Source organism: Protopterus annectens, chromosome 9.part0 (genome assembly GCF_019279795.1).
Source record: "Protopterus annectens isolate FY-2018-M chromosome 9.part0, PAN1.0, whole genome shotgun sequence".
Lineage (NCBI taxonomy): Eukaryota > Metazoa > Chordata > Ceratodontiformes > Protopteridae > Protopterus > Protopterus annectens.
Window position 1 is genome coordinate 40,231,338 of NC_056743.1, and position 19,342 is coordinate 40,250,679.

Consider the following 19,342-nt stretch of genomic DNA (forward strand, 5'->3'; position numbering starts at 1 on the left):
ATCCCACTCCACAACGGGGGATCCACCTTGGATCCCAGGAACTACCTTCCCATAAGTCTGACAAGCCTAATCTGCAAGGGCATGGAACGCATTATCATGGAACTTATAAACCAAGACATTGGCAACCTTCAAACACTGGACCTCACCCAGTGTGGGCTTGTGAAGGGCTGATCCTGTCTCCTGAATCTGATTGACTTCTTCAAATCAGTCTCCAGAGCTGTGGACGAGGGTAAGGCAGTCCACACAGCCTATCTGGACCTCACCAAGGTCTTCGATACCATCCTCACTCTGGAATCATAGATAAACTTACTAAGCTGGGCATAAATCCCTACGTCACTCGATGGGTTGCCAACTGGCTTACTGACAGAACCCAGACTGTAAAAGTAGCCGACTACAAATCCATCTCCAGACAAGTGACAAGTGGATTACCTCAGGGTTCAGTCCTGGGACCACTCTTGTTTGGCATCTACTTCTCTGAAGTACAGGCCAACACTAAGGGACTCTGGCTAACAAAGTTCACAGATGACTGCAAACTGGGAGACATTATTGAATCCCCAAATTATGTGGATATTCTACAAAAGGGCCTTACAGAAACAGATGCCTGGTGCCAGAGCCATGGGCTCAAGCTTAATGCCAAGAAATGTATAGTTATCCCCTTTGGAAAAAAACATGTACCCATGAATTACCACATAGGTAGCAGGACACTAAACATCAAAAGTGTGATGAGAGACTTAGGGACACAGGTGGACAGTGGTCTCACTTTCGATAACCACATCACCACAACAGTCAGGAAATCCTTCTATGTGGCACACCTCATCACTAAGGGCTTTTCATCCAGAAAAAAGGAGGTCATTGTCACACTGTACTCGTCCCTCATTAGACCCATTATAGAGTATAATGCCCCATTTGTATGTACCTCACAAGACATCTACAACAGCTGGAAAGGCCACAGAAATACTTCACTAAAAGAATCACAGGCCTAAAGCAGATGCCATATGCTGACCGTCTAAAAAACTCCAGCTATACTCTGTGGCTTATCGTCTACTCAGAGGCAATCTCTGCTTAACATACAAGGCCATGTCAAACCCTGAGCTGTTGCACATGCTCCACTTAAAGAAATCCCAATCCCTCAGAGCCACACATTCCAGGGATCTAAACCTTGTCATCACAATGAACAAAATATGCTGGAGGGATAGGTTCCTGACCCAGAGACTTCACATACTCTGGAATAGACTGCCCATACATGTCAAGCAGAGCGCCTCATTGGCCCTCTTCAAAAGAAACCTTGATGATTGGATGGGAGATAGGAAATTCACCCCGGGGATCATGCCAGTCACCCTGCTAGACAGGGGTCCAGGGAAGTAAATATTGTGGGAAGAAATATCCAGGGAATTGTTATGGCTAGGTTTGCATAGGCCCTAGGGCCGATAGCCTAGTACCAACCTATGAACCAATGAACCTATGAAGAGATAAGCTCCAATAGATTATAATACATATTGTAGAATAAATAAACAGTTAATAAATAGATAAATAGATACACATTGAATGAACAAATGTTAATCAAAATATTTATATGTGTACATCCAATGAATAAAATTTAAAATATATAGGCAAATGCTCAAATACTAGAGCACTTGATAAGTATAAGACTTATTTTCGATTCCCCCTGTTGTTATTTGTATAAGACTTATTTTCGATTCTCCCTGTTATTTGTATAACACTTATTTTCGATTCTCCCTGTTGTTATTTGTATAACACTTATTTTCGATTCTCCCTGTTGTTATTTGTATAACACTTATTTTAGATTCTCGTTGTTGTTATTTGTATAGCACTTATTTTCGATTCTCCCTGTTGTTATTTGTATAACACTTATTTTCGATTCTCCCTGTTGTTATTTGTATAACACTTATTTTCGATTCTCCCTGTTGTTATTTGTATAACACTTATTTTAGATTCTCCCTGTTATTTGTATAACACTTATTTTAGATTCTCCCTGTTGTTATTTGTATAACACTTATTTTCGATTCTCCCTGTTGTTATTTGTATAACACTTATTTTAGATTCTCCCTGTTGTTATTTGTATAGCACTTATTTTCGATTCTCCCTGTTGTTATTTGTATAACACTTATTTTCGATTCTCCCTGTTGTTATTTGTATAACACTTATTTTCGATTCTCCCTGTTATTTGTATAACACTTATTTTCGATTCTCCCTGTTGTTATTTGTATAACACTTATTTTCGATTCTCCCTGTTGTTATTTGTATAACACTTGATTTCGATTCTCCCTGTTGTTATTTGTATAACAGTTATTTTCGATTCTCCCTGTTGTTATTTGTATAACACTTATTTTCGATTCTCCCTGTTGTTATTTGTATAACACTTATTTTCGATTCTCCCTGTTGTTATTTGTATAACACTTATTTTCGATTCTCCCTGTTGTTATTTGTATAACACTTATTTTCGATTCCCCCTGTTGTTATTTGTATAACACTTATTTTCGATTCTCCCTGTTGTTATTTGTATAACACTTATTTTCGATTCTCCCTGTTGTTATTTGTATAACACTTATTTTCGATTCTCCCTGTTGTTATTTGTATAACACTTATTTTCGATTCTCCCTGTTGTTATTTGTATAAGACTTATTTTCGATTCTCCCTGTTGTTATTGGTATAACACTTATTTTCGATTCTCCCTGTTGTTATTTGTATAACACTTATTTTAGATTCTCCCTGTTGTTATTTGTATAACACTTATTTTAGATTCTCCCTGTTGTTATTTGTATAACACTTATTTTCGATTCTCCCTGTTGTTATTTGTATAACACTTATTTTAGATTCTCCCTGTTGTTATTTGTATAACACTTATTTTAGATTCTCCTGTTGTTATTTGTATAACACTTATTTTCGATTCTCCCTGTTGTTATTTGTATAACACTTATTTTCGATTCTCCCTGTTGTTATTTGTATGAGACTTATTTTCGATTCTCCCTGTTGTTATTGGTATAACACTTATTTTCGATTCTCCCTGTTGTTATTTGTATAACACTTATTTTAGATTCTCCCTGTTGTTATTTGTATAACACTTATTTTCGATTCTCCCTGTTGTTATTTGTATAACACTTATTTTCGATTCTCCCTGTTGTTATTTGTATAACACTTATTTTAGATCCTCCCTGTTGTTATTTGTATAACACTTATTTTCGATTCTCCCTGTTGTTATTTGTATAACACTTATTTTCGATTCTCCCTGTTGTTATTTGTATAACACTTATTTTCGATTCTCCCTGTTGTTATTTGTATAACACTTATTTTCGATTCTCCCTGTTGTTATTTGTATAACACTTATTTTCGATTCTCCCTGTTGTTATTTGTATAACACTTATTTTAGATCCTCCCTGTTGTTATTTGTATAACACTTATTTTCGATTCTCCCTGTTGTTATTTGTATAACACTTATTTTCGATTCTCCCTGTTGTTATTTGTATAACACTTATTTTCGATTCTCCCTGTTGTTATTTGTATAACACTTATTTTCGATTCTCCCTGTTGTTATTTGTATAACACTTATTTTCGATTCTCCCTGTTGTTATTTGTATAACACTTATTTTCGATTCTCCCTGTTGTTATTTGTATAACACTTATTTTCGATTCTCCCTGTTGTTGTTATTTTTAAAGTCTCAATAATGGAACAAGAGTTTTATAAAGCTGATTTGTTAGTGGCATCTAATTACAGCTGCCACATAGTCTGATTGTGCTTTAATAAACTTCCATAATCATTCCCTCTCTCCTTAACTAACCACTAATATGCTCCCCTACCTGGTCTTTTAACCTTCTAATGGACAGGAAATACATGTAGCAAGGTAAACCACAATTCTAGTGTTACAATTTCAAGGGCATATTACAATGCAGTCATAATTAGTGATGGTCACATTTGGACCGTCATTTATATATTTACAAAATTTGCATATACCTCACGTTACCATTATAGATTTAAATTTACAAGCTTTAAAGTCTAAATTCCCTTCTCACCATCCTTTAATGTTCTTACCCCTACTGTAGACAATCTGTGGGGAACTACCCAATCTCTCCTTTACATCAGGTGTGAGGGCCATATTCCAAGCCATCTTCAAAGTTTTATTAATACAGATAGCACATGCTGTATCATCATTAGGCCTGTAAATGGTAATTAAATCATAACCACTACCATCATTTTGTTTTAAATATGGGCAGATCTATCTGATCTCTCTCTCTTTTTATTTTGTTACTAATTATTTTTAATAAACCAGATGGATAACCTCTTTCCAAAAACATATGTGTCAAATTGTCCAATTCATCAAAAATTAGGTTATCAATATAAATTAATCTGGAAAGATGGACCATCTGACCTTTGACAAAACCTTTTTTCAGAAATAAGGGGTGACAACTATTAAAATGCAAAAATGAATTAGAACGACTTTTTGTGAAAAATAGTTGAAAAATTCCTGCTTCCATCATCATTCTTGTATATACAAATATCTACCAGAATGAACTCCAAAAACTTAAATAAAAAAAAATGCAGAGAATCATCTAGTAAGCACTTACTGGATGATTCTCTGCATTTTTTTTTTGTTTGTTTTATTTACATTTTTGGAGTTCATTGCAATGGTTGTTTCTTGTTTTTGATATTTTCTACTATATTAATCAATTTTGAAAGTTTATATGCAAATATCTAGATAATCAATCTGTCGCTTGTCTATATTATATGTAATGCCCCCCATGTGAACTATCGTGTCTGGGAGGAGATGGGTAACTGAGCCCATTTCATAAGAACACAGCATTCACAAATTGGAAAATAGAAATGATTTGTGCTCTTTTAGAAACTGTGGTAATATGTAATGTTTTCTTATTTGGAGAGTAGCTGTGCCACTAAATATCAGTTGTTGCTATGGGTACACCAATAGCAAATACTTATGCTAACATAGCCCTATATGAATGGGAGAGTTTGCATGTATTTGGTTCAAGAAACAACTATACTGAGAAAAGTCTATTTTATAAATGCTTTGTTGAATATATTTTTTTGGTTTGGAAGGGTGATAAAATTGAACTACAAAGAATATGTTTGATTCTTGGAAACTACTACAAATTTTCTGAGATTTAAGTTGAACTATTCCAGAACAGAGATTTGTTTATTGGATATAGCGCTTAAGAATACTGATGGGCTGATATCAACAAATATCTATAGGAAGGAAGTTCAGGCTGGCATATTTCTCCAGGTCTATATCACATAATCAAAAGATGAATTCAGTGAATGGCATTTACATCGGAAATGCCGTTCAGTGAATTTGCTCTAGTGGGGGGATTTCCGATCTTCACTGTACTGCGATCTCACTATTAGTTCGCTGGATGGCATTTTCGATGTAAGTGCCGTTCGCTGAATTCATCTTTCGATTATGTGATATAGATCCTATTTCTCCATATTTGCAGCATGTTTTCAAAGGGATAGTTAAAAGCCAATACAGGAGAGTGAGTACACTGACTACAGATTCAATATTATGTAACCAGCAGTTGGATATGTTAAGACATGAGTTGCAGATGAGAGGCTATGATGAAGGTCTTTGAATGAAGCATCCAACTATGTAACTAATGAAAGAGATGGTAAAGCCAAACCGTATTTTTCATCAGAACATTCACAGACCAATGAAAGTTGTAATAACACTAAGTACATCATGAAATATAGTGTTAATGCTAGTTGTTTTACTGATATTATACAGGGAAATTGGTTTCATACTAACTGCTATGGCAAAATTGGGTAAAATAATAGCTGCATATATCAATTTTACTTTTAAGAAATGTCATAATCTGAAAGAGAAAATATGCTCTAAGGAAATGCATGAAAAGAACTATCCACGAGAATTAAAATAAAAGGCACTGTTCTGTGCTATAATTGTGGGGGTTTGTAAACACATTGATCCTTCTGTTACTTTTCAACATCCATGAAAAAAGCATATTTAAGAATTTGTTTTGCTATCTGCAACACAGAAAATCTATTCAGCTGTGTGCACAACATGCAATAGTTTCTACATAGGTAGATCTAACAAAAAGATTAAGGAAAGAAATTAGAAGTCATATATTCACTAATTCCTTGGCTTAGCATATTCATGAAAATGATACAGACCACGTATTTAAATTTAGAGTAATACAAATTATACTTTTTACCATAAGAGGTGGTGATGTTCTAAATGCCAAATCATACACCAATGCTCTGTACAAACAAGTACACAAATGTATGGATTTTACCATATCTATTAGAACCAATATACTTTGTTCCAAAAAAGGAAGCCAGTCTGGTGGTTCCCTGTCAAAAACAAACTCTACAACAGAAGGAAGAAACTGATGTGGAATAAGGTGAAGTCCAGAGACTGGAAAATATCCTTTATCAGCCTCAACAAAAAGTTGAGATCCCTCATCAAATCCTCTAAAACTAGCTATGAAAACAGAATTGCAGCAGATAGTAAAAACAGCCACAAGGCCTTCTAAAGTTATTTAAAGAATCTCCATGACAATACCCAGATTTTCTCTAAGCTACTGCACAATGGTATCTCCTATACCGAGCCAACAGATATTGCCAATATACTGACCGACAGATTCAGTGCTAACTTTACCCCTCTCCCCCCAAAGGACCAATCACAATATCAGTAGATTGCCAGGCACCCAGTATTACTGCTGCATAGGTTAAAACAGCACTGTCCAAGGCCAACAATACAGCTTCTATGGGACCTGACAATATCCCTGGCTGTGTTCTACAGGAATTACAGAGTGAACTGGCCCCACACCTGTGTGCCCTCTTCAATCACAGCCTCACCTTAGGCTTTGTCCCTACTGAATGGTGCACTGCTACAGTCATCCCTCTCCATAAAGGAGGAGTGACTACAGACCCTGGGAACTATTGCCCCATTAGCCTGATGAGACTGATATGCAAAGCCAGGAACGCATCATCATGGACCTAATAAACAAGGATATAGGGAATCTCCAAACTCTGGATCCCACACAGTTTGTTTTTGTGAAAGGTAGATTATGCCTGCTCAACCTGGCTGACTTATTTGAGTCAGTCACCAGACCAGTGGATGAAGGCAAGGTGGTTCATACAGCCTACCTTGATCTGGTCCCCCTGCTTAAACCGTTTAGTTTTTTTTTTTTTCAGTTGTGCTTTTTTTTTTTTTAATTTTTGTAAAACGTTGACCGCTTAACTGTTCGATCTCTAAACTACAACAAACGCTTAAATGTTCGAATCTGTAAAGGTCGACCTTTACAGATCAAACACTTAAACGTTCGAAATTGTAATAAAGTAAATAAAAAAAAACTAGGAAAGGGTTTAAGCAGGGGGGCAAGCCCCCTGCACCCCCACATCCCCTGCCACTTAAATATACCAACTCCGAGATCGCACTTCAGTGAACTACAGTGTGGAAATGGGAAATTTCCCATTCCCTACACTGTAGCGTGATCTTGGAGTTGGTATATTAAAGTAGAAGGGTGTGGGGGGTACAGGGGGGCTTGCCCCCCTGCTTAAACCGTTTAGTTTTTTTTTTTCAGTTGTGCTTTTTTTTTTAAATTTTTGTAAAACGTTGACTGCTTAACTGTTCGATCTCTAAAGGTTGACCTTTAGAAATTTGAACATTTAAGCGGTCGTGCATCTAATATAGACCCTCTGCTCAAGGCCTTTGATACCATTCCCCACTCAGGAAACATAGAAAACTCACTAATCTAGGCATGAACCCCTATATCACTAAGTGGTTTGCAAACTGGCTCACAGATAGAACCCACAGTGTGAAAGTAGCTGACTCCAAGTCAGACTGCCGACCAGTCATGACTGGAGTCCCGCAGGGTTCGGTCCTGGGTCCTCTCCTGTTTGGTATCTACTTCTCTGAAGTCCAGGCCAACACAAGGGGATTCTGACTGACAAAGTTCACAGACGATTGCAAGTTGGGAGCTATTATTAACTTCCCAAGTGATGTTGACATCCTGCAGAAATGCCTCACTGAGACCAACGACTAGTGTCAGAACCATGGCCTTAAGCTCATTGCCAAAAAATGTGTCATCATCCCCTTTGGGAAAAACTTGGTTCCCATGACTTACCACATCGATAGTAGTCCACTGAACACAGAAGGCATTGTAAGAGATCCTGGAACATAGGTTGACAGCAACCTCTCTTTTGACCACCACATTTCCACTGTGGTCAGAAAGTCCTTCCATGTGGCACTTCTCATCATTAAGCGTTTTGCATCCAGGAAGAAAGAAGTCATTGTGTCCCTCTACTCTTCCCTCATTAGGCCAATCACTGTGTACAATGCCCCATTTGGCATGTACCTCACTAGACAGCTGCAACAACTGGAGAGGCCGCAGAAGTACCTCACAAAGATGATCCTAGGCATTAAACACTTGTCCTATATGGACAGATTAAAAAAACTCCAACTATTCTGTCTCATATCGTCTACTTAGACGTGATCGCTGCTTGACTTACAAAGCCATGTCTGACCCACCTCTGTTAGAAATGCTACATCTAAAGAAATCCCAATCCCTCCTCACCACATGCTCCAGAGACCTCAGCCTCATTACCACAATCAACAGAACATGCTGGAGGGACAGGTTCATAACCCAGAGACTCCCCATGCTATGGAATAGACTTCACATACATGTCAAATGGGGCACCTCACTGGCTCTCTTCTAGAAAAAGCTTGATGAGTGGATGGGAAATAGAAAATTCACCCCAGGGATCACTCCACTGGCTTTACATGACAGAAGCACTGGGACCTAATGTCAGGTGGCACGATGCCAGGGTAATCATATGGGCTAGGCTTGCAAAGGCTCCAGGGCCATAAGCCTAGTACACACCTATGAACCTATGGTGATCTAAAGATGCTGATTCATGCATCTACTGACATATTACACCATGGTGATCCAAAGATGCTGATTAACCCATCCACTGACATATTACACCATGGTGATCCAAAGACATTGATTAACCCATCCACTGGCATATTACACTGTGGTGATCCAAAGACATTGATTAACACATCCACTGACATATTACACCATGGTGAACCAAAGATGTTGATTAACGCATCCACTGATGTATTTCACAGTGATATTCTAAGGATGCTGATTAATGCATCCACTGACATATTAACCGTGGTGATCCAAAGATGCTGATTAACGCATCCACTGATGTATTTCACAGTGATATTCTAAGGATGCTAATTAATGCATCCACTGACATATTAACCGTGGTGATCCAAAGATGCTGATTAACTCATCCACTGAAGTATTTCACAATGGAATTCTAAGGATGCTGATTAATACATTCACTGACATATTAACTATGGTGATCCAAAGATGCTGATTAATGCATCCACTGACATATTACACCATGGTGATCCAAAGATGCTGATTAATGCATCCACTGACGTATTTCACAGCGGTATTCTAAGGATGCTGATTAATGCATCCACTGACATATTACACCATGGTGATCCAAAGATGCGGATTAACTCATCCACTGACATATTACACCATGGTGATCCAAAGATGCTGATTAATGCATTCACTGACATATTACACCATGATGATCCAACGATGCTGATTAACGCATCCACTGACATATTACACTGTGGTGATCCAAAAATGCTGATTAACTCATCCACTGACATATTACACCATGGTGATCCAAAGATGCTGATTAATGCATCCACTGATATATTACACCATGTTGATCCAAAGATGCTGATTAATGCATCCACTGACTTATTACACGGAGTGATCCAAAGATGCTGATTAACTCATCCACTGACATATTACACCATGGTGATCCAAAGATGCTGATTAATGCATCCACTGACTTATTACACAGAGTGATCCAAAGATGCTGATTAACCCATCCACTGACATATTACACCATGGTGATCCAAAGATTCTAATTAATGCATCCACTGATATATTACACCATGGTGATCCAAAGATGCTGATTAATGCATCTGCTGACATATTACACTGTGGTGATCCAAAGATGCTGATTAACTCATTCATTGACATATTACACCATGGTGATCCAAAGATGCTGACATTCCCTCCAGTAGAGCTCTTTTAAGTGTGTAGCTTTAACCCCCAGTGGGTGTGACTTCGGGCTTTAAAAAATTAAGTTATCAGCTCACAATTCTACCAAATACTAATAGACAGAGCTCATATATGAATACACTTGTGGTTGCTATCATGTATGCTTCAAGATAAAATATTCTGATACCCTGTATGTAGCATGGTTTTGGAATTATTAATGCAAATATGAACAGGCAATATTTGATGCCTAGAGGCGCAGTAGGAGGTAACTGCAGAAACGCCTGGAGATGTCACTCGGCTGTAATGAGTTAACACATCCATTGACATATTACACTATGGTGATCCAAAGATGCTGATTATTGAATCTACTGACATTGCACAGTGGTGATCTAAAGATGCTGGTTAACGGATCCACTGACATATTACACTGTGGTGATACAAAGATGCTGATTAATGCAGCCACTGGCATATTACACCATGGTGATCTAAAGATGCTGATTAATGCATCTACTGACATATTACACCATGGTGATCCAAAGATGCTGATTAACCCATCCACTGACATATTACACCATGGTGATCCAAAGACATTGATTAACCCATCCACTGGCATATTACACTGTGGTGATCCAAAGACATTGATTAACACATCCACTGACATATTACACCATGGTAAACCAAAGATGCTGATTAACGCATCCACTGATGTATTTCACAGTGATATTCTAAGGATGCTGATTAATGCATCCACTAACATATTAACCGTGGTGATCCAAAGATGCTGATTAATGCATCCACTGATGTATTTCACAGTGATATTCTAAGGATGCTGATTAATGCATCCACTGACATATTAACCGTGGTGATCCAAAGATGCTGATTAATGCATCCACTGACATATTACACCATGTTGATCCAAAGATGCTGATTAACCCATCCACTGACATATTACACCATGGTGATCCAAAGATGCTGATTAATGCATCCACTGACTTATTACACGGAGTGATCCAAAGATGCTGATTAACCCATCCACTGACATATTACACCATGGTGATCCAAAGATGCTGATTAATGCATCCACTGACGTATTACACAGAGTGATCCAAAGATGCTGATTAACCCATCCACTGACATATTACACCATGGTGATCCAAAGATTCTGATTAATGCATCCACTGATATATTACACCATGGTGATCCAAAGATGCTGATTAATGCATCTGCTGACATATTACACTGTGGTAATCCAAAGATGCTGATTAACTCATTCATTGACATATTACACCATGGTGATCCAAAGATGCTGACATTCCCTCCAGTAGAGCTCTTTTAAGTGAGTACCTTTAACTCCCAGTGGGTGTGGCTTCAGTCTTTAAAAAATTAAGTTATCACCTCACAATTCTACCAAATACTAATTGACAGAGCTCATATATGAATACACTTGTGTTTGCTATCATGTATGCTTCAAGATAAAATCTTCTGATACCTTGTATGTACCATGGTTTTGGAATTATTAATGCAAATATGAACAGGCAATATTTGACGCCTAGAGGCGCAGTAGGAGGTAACTGCAGAAACGCCTGGAGACGTCACTCATCCATTGACATATTACACTATGGTGATCCAAAGATGCTGATTAATGAATCTACTGACATATTACACAGTGGTGATCCAAAGATGCTGGTTAATGGACCCACTGACATATTACACTATGGTGATACAAAGATGCTGATTAATGCAGCCACTGACATATTACACCATGGTGATCCAAAGATGATGATTCCCGCATCCACTGACTTATTACACAGTGGTGATCCAAAAATGTTGATTAATCCATCCACTGACATATTACACTGTGGTGATCCAAAGATCCTGATTAATGCATCCATTGACATATTACATGGTGGTGATTCAAAGATGCTGATTAACGCATCCACAGACATATTACATTATGGTGATGCAAAGATGGTGATTAACCCATCCACTGACCTATTACACCGTGGTGATCCAAAGATGCTGATTAACCCATCCACTGAAATATTACACCGTGGTGATTAAAATATGCTGATGAATACATTCACTGACATATTACACTGTGGTGATCCAAAGATGCTGACTAACACATCCACTGACATATTCACACTGATGATCCAAAGATGCAGATTAAGGCATTCACATGGATATTAAAACAGAGACTTTCATGTTATCCGGGATTTTATTTACCACAGACTTTTGTTGCCTAAGATATATATTTACCAGGGATGTGTCAATGGTTTTCATTTTCATGTGCCAGACAATTTTGCTTGCATCTAAAGTAAGGCATGATGTACTGTTCCTCAGCAAATAAGAGCCCAGTTGCAAAGTATGTCTATAAAGTGAAACACGTTGTACGGTGACTTTGCACCTATAATGTCCAGTCACTGATTACTGTTTTAAAGTAAGGCATGGTGTGCTGTACCTCTGCACCTGTGTGCCCAGTTGCTGAGTACTAGTATAAAATAAAGCATGATGTACTATAAATCAGCACTTGTCTCTAGTTCCTGAGTACTAATTTAAAGTAAGGAATGATGTACTGCAACTCAGCACCTATGTGCCCAGTTGCTAACTACTAGTATATAGTAAGGCATGATGTACAGTAACTCTGCACATATCTACCCAGTTGCTAAGGCTAGTATAAAGTAAATCATGATATACTCTAACTCAGCACCTATGTGCCCAGTTGCTAACTACTAGTATATAGTAAGGCATGATGTACAGTAACTCTGCACCTATCTACCCAGTTGCTAAGGACTAGTATAAAGTAAATCATGATATACTCTAACTCAGCACCTATGTGCCCAGTTGCTGAGTACTAGCATTAAGTAAGGCATGGGGTACTGTAACTCTGCACCTATTCGCCCAGTTGCTGAGTACTAGTATAAAGTAAGGCATGATGTACTGTAACTCTGAATGTATTCGCCCATTTGCTGAGTACTAGTATAAAGTAATACATGATGTATTGTATCTCAGCCCCTATGTGACCAGTTGCTGAGTATTATTTTAAAGTAAGTCATGATGTACTGTAACTCTGCACCAATGTGCCCAGTTGCTAAGTACTAATGTAAAGTGAGGCATGATCTAATGCGTCTGCACCTATGGGCCCATTTCTGACTACTAGTATAAAGTAAGGCATGATGTACTGTAACTCAACACCTTTGTGACCAGTTGCTGAATACTATTATAAGTAAGGCATGAGGTACTGTAACTCTGCGCCTATGTGTCCAATTGCTAAATACTAGAGTAAAGTAAGGTATGATGTACTGTAAATCTGCACCTCTGTTCAAGGTTGCTGAGTACTAGTATTAAGAAAGGCATGATGAACTGTAACTCTACACTTATGTGTCCCATTGCTGAGTACTAGTAGTACGTAAAGCATGATCTAATGTAACTCTGCACCTCTGTTCAAGGTTGCTGAGTACTAGTATTAAGAAAGGCATGATGAACTGTAACTCTACACTTATGTGTCCCATTGCTGAGTACTAGTAGTACGTAAAGCATGATCTAATGTAACTCTGCACCTGTGTGCCAAGTTGCTCTGTAGTATTTTAATGTAAGGCATGATGTACTGAAACTCTACACCAATGTGTCCATTTTCTGTGTACTGGTATAACGTAAGGCACCTATGTGCAAAGTTGCTAAGTACTACTGTATAGTTAGGCATGATGTACTGCAACTCTGCACCTATATGCCCAGTTGCTGAGTACTAGTATAAAGTAAGGAATCATGTATGGTAACTCTGCACTTGTGTGCCCAGTTGCTGAGTACTAGTATAAAGTAAGGCATGATGTACTGTAACTCTACACCTGTGCACCCAGTTTCTGAGAACTAGTATAAAGTAAGGCATGATGTACTGTAACTCAGCACTTATGTGCCCAGTGGCTGAGTACTATTTTAAAATAAGGCAAGATGTACTATAACTCATAATCTATGTGACCAGCAGTGAAGTATTAATATAAAGTAAGGTATGATGCACTATTACTCTACATCTATGTGCCCAGCTGCTGAGTACTAGAATAAAGTAAGGCATGATGCCCTGTAACTTTGCAACAATGTGCCCAGTTGCTGAGTACTACTATTAAGAAAGGTATGTGGTAATGCAACTCTGCACCTATATGCCCAGTTGCTCAGTACTTTTTTTAAGGAAGGAATAATATACTGCAACTCTGCACCTCCGTGCCCAGTTGCTAAATACTAGTATAAAGTGAGGCATGATGCACTGTAACTCACCTCCTATGTGCCCAATTGCTAAGTTACTGTAACTTGGCACCTATGTGCCCAGTTACTGAGTACTAGTATTAAGTAAGGCATGATGTACACTAACTCTAAACCTATGTTCCCATTTGCTGAATACTAGTATAATGTAAGGCATGGTGTACTGTAACTGCACCTATGTGCCCAGTTACTAAGTACTATTTTAATGTGTGGCTTGATGTACTGTAACACTGCACCTATGTGCCCAGTTGCTGAGTACTAGTACTTAGTAAGCAATATGTATTGAAAACCTGCACAAATTTACCCAGTTCCTGTGTACTAGTATAAAGTACGTCATTCTGTACTGTAACTATGTCCCCAGTTGCTGAGTACAACTATTAAGTAAGGCATGATGTACAATAACTCTGCACCACTATGCCAGTTATTGAGTACTATTTTAATGCATGGCATGATGTACTGTAACACTGCACCTATCTGCCCAGTTGCTAAGTACTAATATTAAGTAAGGCATGATGTACTATAACTCTGCACCACTATGCCAGTTATTGAGTACTATTTTAATGTATGGCATGATGGACTGTAACACTGCACCTATCTGCCCAGTTGCTAAGTACTAGTATTAAGTAAGCCATGATGTATAAAACTCTGCACCACTATGTCAGTTATTGAGTACTAGTTTAATGTATGGCATGACGTACTGTAACACTGCACCTATCTGCCCAGTTGCTAAGTACTAGTATTAAGAAAGGCATGATGTACTATAACTCTTCACCACTATGCCAGTTATTGAGTACTATTTTAATGTATAGCATGATGGACTGTAACACTGCACCTATCTGCACAGTTGCTAAGTACTAGTATTAAGTAAGGCATGATGTACTATAACTCTTCACCTATGTTTCCAGTTCATGTGTACTAGTATAAAGTAAGTCATTCTGTACTGTAACACTGTACCTATGTGCCCAGTTGCTGAGTAATAGTATAAAATAAAGCAGGATGTACTGTAAATCTGCACCTATTTGCCCATTTGCTGAGTACTAGTATAAAATAAGGCGTGATCTACTGTTACTCTGCACCTAAGTGCTCAGTTGCTGCGTACTAGTGAAAACTAAGGCATGATATACTACAACTCTGCACCTAAGGGCCCAGTTGCTAAATACTAGTATATAGTAAGGCATGATCTAATCAAAATCTGCACCTATGTGCCCAGTTGCTGAGTACTAGTATAAAGTACAGCATGATGTATTGAATCTCATCAATATGTGCCCACTTGCTGAGTACCATTTTAAAGTAAGACAAGATATACTGTAACTCAGCAACTATGTGACCAGTTTCAGAGTACTAGTATAAAGTAAGGCATGATGTACTGTAACTCTGCACCTATCTGCCCATTTTGTAAGTACTAGTATAAAGTATGGCATCATTTACTGTAAGTCAGCACCTGTGTGCCCAGTTGCTGAGTAGTATAAAGGAAGGCATGATCTAATTTAACACAGAACCTGTGACCAGTTTCTGAGTACTAGTATAAAATAAGGCATGATGTACTGTAACTCTGCACCTATCTGCCCAGTTGCTAAGTAATAAAATAAAGTAAGGCATGATGTCCTGAACTCTGCATCTATGTGCACAATTACTGTGTATTAGTATTAAGAAAGGCATGATGTACACTAACTCTCCACCTATGTGCCCAGTTGCTCAGTACTATTTTAAAGTGAGGCATGGTGCGCTGTAACTCAGCACCTATGTACTCAGTTGCTAAGTACTATTTTAAAGTAAGGCATGAAGTAATGTAACTCTGCTGGTCCCAGTTACTCTAACTCAGCACCTAGGTGCCTAGAAGCTGAGTACTAGTACTAAGTAATAAAATAAAGTAAGGCATGATGTCCTGAACTCTGCATCTATGTGCACAATTACTGTGTACTAGTATTAAGAAAGGCATGATGTACTGTAACTCTACACATTTGTTTCCATTTGCTGAGTACTAGTAGTAAGTAAGGCATGATCTAATGTAACTATGAACCTTTCTGCCCAGTTGCTCAGTATCTTTTTAAAGTAAGGCATGATGTACTGTAACTCAGCACCTATTTGCCCAGTTGTTAAGTAATAGTATAAAGTGAGGCATGATGTACTGTAACTCACCACCTATGTGCCCAATTGCTAAGTTACTGTAACTCAGCACCTATGTGAGTTGCTGAACACTAGTATTAAGTAAGGCATGATGTACACTAACTCTCCACCTATGTGCCCATCTGCTGAGTATTAGTATAATATAATGCATAATGTACTGTAACTTTCCACCTATGTGCCCAGTTGCTGAGTACTGTTTTAAAGTAAGACATGATGTACTGTACCTCTACACATATGTGCCCAGTTGCTGAGTACTATTTTATAGTAAGCCATGATGTACTGTACCTCTCCAACCTATGTACTCAGTTGCTAAGTACTATTTTAAAGTAAGGCATGAAGTAATGTAACTCTGCCAGCCCCAGTTACTCTAACTCAGCACCTAGGTGCCTAGAAGCTGAGTACTAGTATAAAGTAAGGCATGGTCCAATGTAACTCAGAACCTATGTGCCCAGTTGCTAAGTACTAGTGTAAAGTAAGGCATGGTGTACTGTAACTCTGCACCTATGTGCCCAGTTGAGTACTATTTTAAAATAAGGCAAGATGTACTATAACTCATAATCCATGTGACCAGCAGTGAAGTATTAATATAAAGTAAGGTATGATGTACTGTAACTCTACATCTATGTGCCCAGCTTCTGAGTACTAGAATAAAGTAAGGCATGATGTCCTGTAACTTTGCACCAATGTGCCCAGTTGCTGAGTACTAGTATTAAGAAAGGTATGTTCTAATGCAACTCTGCACCTATATGCCCAGTTACTCAGTACTATTTTAAAGTAAGGCATGATGTACTATAACTCTGCACCACTATGCTAGTTTTTGAGTACTATTTTAATGCATGGCATGGTGGACTGTAACACTGTACATATCTGCCCAGTTGCTACGAACTTGTATTAAGTAAGGCATGATGTACTATAACTCTGCACCACTATGCCAGTTATTGAATACTATTTTAATGTATGGCATGATGTAACACTGCACCTATCTGCCCAGCTGCTAAGTACTAATATTAAGTAAGGCATGATGTACTATAACTCTGCACCACTATGCCAGTTACTGAGTACTATTTTAGCGTATGGCATGATGGACTGTAACACAGCACCTATCTGCCCAGTTGCTAAGTACTAGTATTAAGTAAGGCATGATGTACTATAACTCTGCACCACTATGCCAGTTATTGAGTACTATTTTAATGTATGGCATGATGGACTGTAACACTGCACCTATCTGCCCAGTTGCTAAGTACTAGTATTACGTAAGGCATGATGTACTATAAATCTGCACCACTATGCCAGTTATTGAGTACTATTTAAATGTATGACATGATGTACTGTAACACTGCACCTATCTACCCATTTGCTAAGTACTAGTATTAAGTAAGGCATGATGTACTATAACTCTGCACTACTATGCCAGTTATTGAGTACTATTTTAATGTATGGCATGATGGACTGTAACACTGCACCTATCTGCCCAGTTGCTAAGGACTAGTATTAAGTAAGGCATGCTGTACTATAACTCTGCACCACTATGCCAGTTATTGATTACTATTTTAATGCATGGCATGATGTACTGTAACACTGCACCTATCTGACCAGTTGCTAAGTACTAGTATTAAGTAAGGCATGATGTACTATAAGTCTGCACCACTTTTCCGGTTATTGAGTACTGTTTTAATGTATGGCATGATGGACTGTAACACTGCACCTATCTGCCCAGTTGCTAAGGACTAGTATTAAGTAAGGCATGATGTACTATAACTCTGCACCACTATGCCAGTTATTGAGTACTATTTTAATGTATGGCATGATGAACTGTATAAATCAACTGATCAACTATAAAATTTTAAAAACAAGCTCCCAAAGCATAGGAATTGAACCTGATGTTTGTTTAGACGAAATTACTCACCTGCAAGTTAATTATTCAGGAGTTACATCTTGAAACCTGGGCTCTTGCGGCTTAGTGTAAACCCCACCCTGCCCCCTATTTCCACCCACCCCCAGTACTCGTACTTTTATAACCTCAAACCATTCCCCTTACTGTCCACTAACTTCCTGTACCTCACTACCACCCTCTAAGATCAAACGGAATATGACACCACCCAGGAAGCTTATCATACTAACTCTTTTTCCCCTCCTACTTGTCCCTTACCTAGCTACCCTATATGAAACCTGGTCTTACATAGGCTTCCACCACCCAGGCTACCAAACCAACCCCTCCCCCATAATTAACAACAGAGGCCATGACTCAACTCCCTACTCACCCTCCTTGTTAGAACTCAAACGCTATGTAATTATCAAACTTACCAATATTAGGCCAAATGATAAACATTACTACAAACTTCTACTCAAAGCCCTCAAATTCATTACCACTCTGAATCACAGACTAGCCACAGATGGTGATATCCACCCCAACCCTGGCCCTTCCCCTCCACTCAATTCTAATTTCACCCTATCCTCCCCTCCACTTCTCAATCTAAACTCTAGACCCTTTAACTCTCTTCTGACCTGTCATTTAAACATCAGAAGTGTAAACAATAAGATTCACAACCTACATGCCCTTTTAGCTACTTGTTCCCCAGACCTACTATGTCTCACAGAAACCTGGCTTAAACCAAGTATGAAAGACACACAGATAATCCCACCAGGGTATGATATACTTAGAGCAGACCTAATAACTCGTAAAGGTGGCGGTGTAGCCATACTCTACAAAAATACATTACAAATCTCCCTTGCCTCTCCACAACCCTTCCTAACAAACAATGCCGAAATTCTACTTGTAAAACTTCAACCAAACAAACATAAAAGCATAAATATAGCATGTATTTACATCCCCCCAGGCAACAATAATAACAAAACCTTAGAGGACTTTCTCCAC